The following is a 6,000-nucleotide window of genomic DNA, read 5'->3' on the forward strand; positions in this document are numbered from 1 at the left end:
AGCTGGAAATACAGGTAGCAGCATCCTCTTATTATAGATACAAATGCTTATACAAAGGACGATTTATAGATCTGTACAAATACATATGTTTATAGATATGTACAGATACATATCTTTGTATTCCAACATATACTTCCTCGTGGTCAGCTAGCCTAGATGCAATAATACCCCACTAGCAAAAAGCATCCCTAGCACCCAAATCATGGTTCCCATATTAGAGCTTAAAGTCTGAGCATCAGGTTTGCAAAAGGTTATGGATAACAACAAAAGTGCAAATTCCCTTTGCCGTGTCCCCATATGGATTAAGTTTCCATTGAATTCCTTTGGGCCATTAACCAGGCAAGAACACGGGTGGCTCTTTAACCAGGAGATTAGCACTGGGCTGCTGATCCCAGTCAGTAGTTGGAAAGCACCAGCTGCATTCAGAGGAGAAAAAGGCGGCTTTCTAGCCCAGAAAGAGTTCCAGCTTCGGAAACACACAGGGGCAGCTCTAACCTGTCCTAGAGCATTGCTAAGAGTCAGAACAGACTCCATGGCCATGAGTTTGAGTCCTTTACTAAGCAGGCATATGACAGTCTTGCCCTCAGGCAAACTGTTACAAAGATTACTACCACCCCTACCCAGCCCAGGGAGGGGCAATCTCCCTTAGGGACTTGCTTGGGTGTGAACTTGATACAGATCACTGTATTAGGGTCAGAGTCATGAGTTGTGACCTGGCTCTGAGTATCTGAAGGCCCTGGCCAAAGCTTGCAAACCCTTCTGTCTAACAGAATGTAGGTGTCCCAGTTATGGTACCCTTCCTGTTCCTGTAGTCACCCATTTGTGATATATCAATCTGTCATCACCAATCATGTTTTGGTGACCGTTTCCTGATCTGTCCCATATCCTTTTTAAGTCTCTGAAACTTGGCAAACCCATAGATATCATTGTGACCTCTTCATATTGTTTCCCTGCCGCCTCCCCATCCAGATGATGTGTCTTTGTCTTATCGTTTCCTGTTTAAGACATCATAAATGTTCCCCTTAAGTTGCATTCAAGAGTTGGGGTCTCTGATGTACCTTAAAACATTCCTAATACCAATAGCCAATTAAAAACAGAAACATTGGAAACACAAGGAATCCAGAGCAGATGACCCCTTCAGGACCAGTGGTGAGAGTGGCGATACTGGGAGGGTAAAGGGAGAGGGGGTTGGAAAGAGGGAACTGATTACAAGGATCTATATGTGACCTCCTCCCTGGGGGACAGACAACAGAAAAGTGGATGAAGGGAGATGTCAGACAGGGCAAGATATGGCAAAATAATAATTTAAAAATTTTCAAGGGTTCATGAGGAAGGGGTGAGTGGGGAGGGAGGGGAACAATGAGGAGCTGATGCCAGGGGCTTAAGTGGAGACATGTTTTGAGAATGATGAGGGCAATGAATGTACAAATGTGCTTTACACAATGGATGTACGTATGGATTGTGATAAGAGTTGTACGAGCCCCTAATAAAATAATAAAAAAAAACAGAAACAAATAGATGACCCCCAAGTGCTCTTGGAAAAATGACTGTGCTAAGTCTGAGAAAGAAAATATAAGAGATGATTCTGGACTATTATGCAGGAACAGAAAGTGAAAATTAAGGAATTGAAAAACAACCAACAAACAATGCACACGCAATAATGACCAAATCAATGGGGTTCAGATGAAAGAACTCTCAATGGCCCAAAGTAGAACCTTTAAACCCAAAGTATACGAGTAAATATTCATGAGTCCAAAGTGACAGAAGGAAATCATTGAATAAAAATAAATGGGGAGAATAGACAAGTCTCTTGTGTATAAGAATTCCCAATAACATACGCAGATATTCCACCCAAGAGGAAAAGGTAAACTTGCACTCTTAAGTAAGGACTATTCATAGTGACTTCCCTCCAGAGATTAGAGGAGGCTGGCAGTGGAAAGAGAATAACTGGGTCCTGTAGAAAACCAACAAGCACTCTACCACCAGGTGGCCAAGGCTAAGAGTGAGAACTCACTTTATCCCTAGGGGCTTCCTCCCTATCTCCCCACTGCACGGATCCTAAGAAGAAAGCCAGGCAAATGCCACTGAGGAACGTGCCACGTGATGCCTCACTAATACTGCTCAATAATCACAGGCTCATGCAAACAGAGAAAGCCTGTGACTCTGTCATCACGGAAGAAGCCTATGGAGACGTGACTAACTGTAATGTGGCACTTTAAATTGGGCCCTGGAACAGAAAAGGGGCATTCATTCAATAATAAGAAAGGGAAGTTGAAAAGTATGAACGTTAGTTAATACTAATGGGGCATCCTTGATCCATGAATTGTAAGATATATACCATATTAGCGAAATATGTGAATAATAGAGAAAACTGAGTGTGGGGCATAAAAAAACTTCCTGTGGTATTTTTGCAACTTTTCTATACGTGTAAAAACTGAACTGAAATAAGTTTTTGTTGTTGGTGGTGTTTTGTTTTGTTTTGTTAGCTTTCAATGTTTGTCCTTATTTTTTCATATTTTGAAAGTGAAAGACAGTGTCTAGTCAATTTCTTTTTGTTTTATTTCCTTTTCTGTATATATTTGTTCTATATATTTACAAGCCTTAAAGTTGCTCTAAAGATTCCAAAAGTATTAAGAGGGTTTTTTCCAGGGTAGCAATTTTATTATTATTTAAAAAGTCTTAGAGTTCTCTGATCCACGGCGTTGTCACAAAGGCTTTCCTTCTGTTTCAAGGTTATGTATATTTTGATAATTATTTTGATTTTGATTTTCTGAAGCAAGCTGAGTTGCAAGAAGAAAAAGTTGATACTCACCCCAAAATAATTTTTACTTTGATCACCCCAAACCTTCTTAAATCTGGAGTAACTACTATACTTTTAAAACAAACATAAGGTGCATTGGAAGGGGAGGAAACTTTATTTCTCTGCTTATCTGTTATGCAAATTATTTACAGAAACTGCAAATTTAAAAAGTAGACCGGTATTTGTAGTCCTTAAGATAAATGGAAAGTTCTCAACTTTTTTGTTTGCGGTATTTTTAAGTATCACCACTAATCTCATCACTCTGCAGTAAAGAAGCAAACATTTTGATGCAGATTTCAGCTTTTCTCTGTGTAGATCTTTATTTTTTAAAGTAGTTGAGTATGGATTGTGATAAGAGTTGTATGAGCCCCTAATAAAACGATTTTAAAAAAAGTAGTTGTGAACTGTATTTTTCACTCAACATTCAGGGGATGTATTACCACACCAATATAATTCTACACCATGGTTTGTAGCTACATCAAAGTAGTTCCTCCTAGAGATGGGACTATGCCTGATTTAGTTATTTACTTAGTGACATTTTTCTTCCTTCCTATGTTTTTGGATTTATTGAGGAAGAATGTACGGAAAGTGGAGAGCATGTGAAAGGAGAATGTAATACTGATATATATTTTTAAATGTGAGAACAGAGGGTGGACCTGACCCATGCTGCCTGAGAAAACTCAGTGGGCCTAGAAATAAGAAACTGAGACCCTGGCGTTAACTTCACAGACAGCTCTGAGTGTGGCCTTTAAGTAATTTAATCTCTACAGCTTCATTTTATCTGTAAAATTGACTATATCATTTGCTCAACAATCTCAATTTATAAAATTATATTATTCAATCATTTACAAGACTATTTCTTAGGGAAATTTATGTAAAGGATATGATCATTATACATAATATAGCAATGAGGTTGGAGAAAATGTATGATAGATATGTTTCTACTGTGTGGCAAGGAGCCCTGGTAGCCCAGTGTTTCAGCACTTGGCTTCTAACCTAAAAGTTGGCAGTTCAAACCCACCGGCTGCTCCATGAGAAAGATGTTATAATCAGCTTCTGTAAAGATTTCAGCTTTGAAAACCCTGGGAGACAGTTCTACTCTGTCCTATAAGGGTCACTATGAGCTGAAATCTATGACTATACTGGTTATTCTATATTCCTATCCATCCATCTATAAAGGGGATTTCAAAAGTCTGTGGGAAAATAGAATGAAGATAATGGAATTTTCCCATAAACCTTTTGAAGTCCCTTTGTGTGTGTGTGTGTGTGTGTGAGAGAGAGAGAGAGAGAGAGAGAGAGAGAGAAAGAGACAGAGAGACAGAGAGACAGAGACAGAGGGAAGAAGAAATTCCCATTACTTCTCTCTAATGTAATGCATTACACAAAGTTATGGTGGTGTTACAGATAATGTAATGTATTATACAAAGTTAAGGTGATGTTACAGATATAAAAAACTCTTGCTAGTGAAGGAGGAAAGGACTAGTCCATGCATGTTGGAAGGAGACTACGTTCGGCCCACAGGAAAAGTGGAGGAGCAATAGCCTGGGCGTTTTAGAAAGATAAAGGATCCTTAAACTTGGAGAATGCTACAAGACAGCACCGAAGACATTTTTACCCTTGTGGGAGTTCAAACTGAACGATCACTGAGATCCCTTTCAGAATTAAAAGACTGGTATTTTTCTTTAATCATGTATATGATATCACCCTTTAGACTCTTGCTCTTAAGCATTTTTCTTACTGCGGAGCTCTCTGCTGTTTCGTTGGTGTCTTAACTGAAGACTCCATTCCACAAGAAAAAGGGAAAGCTTTCTATTAAGAGAAGGGGTCTTTTTCCTTCCTTGTATGCCTGGATGGTGCATCTCTAAGCATCGGATGAAGAGTGGACCATTTCTCTGTTAGCAAGAAGGAGTGCCGGAAAGGTGGCTGGAAAGCCGATCTTTCCTATGAAGTCATCCTCAGAACAACAGAAACGTTGGAAAGCAGGTCTGCAGTTCACAGTGAGATGTTTGCATTTTCCCTAAGATTAAAAAAATAATTCTCTAGAACATGAACTTGTGAAAAGTACCAACAGATCAAACACACACACACACACACACACACTTATTCATATTAACAATTTTGAAGTTGACCTTCTAGGTGTTGAGAGTTCCTAACCGCACATGTTTGAGTGTCTGGTGGTGCTGGGGGTTAGGTGGTGGCCTGCTACCAAAATGGTCAGTGGTGCAAAACCACCATGAGACCCCAGACATTGAATTGATTTGGTTTGGGTTTGGGGCCTGGTGGTAGGTTTTTTGCTTGTTTTCCCCATGTGTGATAAGATAACTTATTTTATTTGTTTATTTATTTTCCATCAGATTACTCCAATTTGTTTTCCCCTACCTAATTGTTTTCCCCTACCTATCATTACCCTTCCTTCAAGGGGGGAGAGGAAGGAGGAGGAGGAGGAGAAGGAGAAGAAGAAGAAACCCCTCCCTGATGATATACAGAAGTATTTGCCTCTGGATTTCAAATAGGAAAAACAAAACAAAAAAGCCCCAACTATCAGCCTCTTAGTTTGCCTATCTCAGATGACTAAACCTGATGGTTAGAAGTAGTCCCTAAGGGGAAAGGGAGGAAGCAGGAAAAGGCTGAAACCAGCTTTAAGAATGTGCTGTCCTTTAAACAGTGCTGAAAATGAATGAGAAACCACAAATTGAATGTAGATATTTACTTCCAACACACACACACACACACACACACACACACACACACACACACACGCCACAGGCTATTACAAATGCTATTGCTATTGGCAAATGCCTCCTCCCTTCCTACCACCAGACCCAAGAAGGGATCCCACGTGGGGGTCTCTGGCAGCCCCGGGCAGCATCCAACTCATCTGCAAGGACAGCGTGGACAGTGCTGCAAGGAAATCTCTCGCGTGCTTTGTGATGTGTTAAAAAAACAAACACACCCAAACTCCCCGCATCCTCCTCCTCTACGTGCCCTTTCTTCCACCAAAAAGCACAATTGGAGATCCCGGGGAAGCTGGCGGGGCAAGAGGACCGCCCCTGGGAGCCCCCGGCTCAGCTCTCTCCCTGCACGCCCCACCCCTGGGCTCCGACTCCCGGGCCCGGCACCTCCACCCAGCTACCCCTGCATTCGCTCCACCTGGGAAGGACCCGGGCAAAGAAAACTAAAAATAACTGTCGGCGCCTTCG

General features: G+C 41.0%; 1 protein-coding gene across 1 annotated transcript in view; it reads left to right on the top strand.

The window, feature by feature from the left end:
• Positions 1-6,000, top strand: part of PTCHD4 (patched domain containing 4) — a 233,221-nt gene that overhangs the window by 21,112 nt on the left and 206,109 nt on the right. The gene's annotated exons all lie outside the window — the stretch shown is intronic.

Source organism: Echinops telfairi, unplaced genomic scaffold (assembly GCF_000313985.2).
Source record: "Echinops telfairi isolate 266 unplaced genomic scaffold, ASM31398v2 ScPeMD7_3533;HRSCAF=4204_1, whole genome shotgun sequence".
NCBI classification, from domain to species: Eukaryota; Metazoa; Chordata; class Mammalia; order Afrosoricida; family Tenrecidae; genus Echinops; species Echinops telfairi.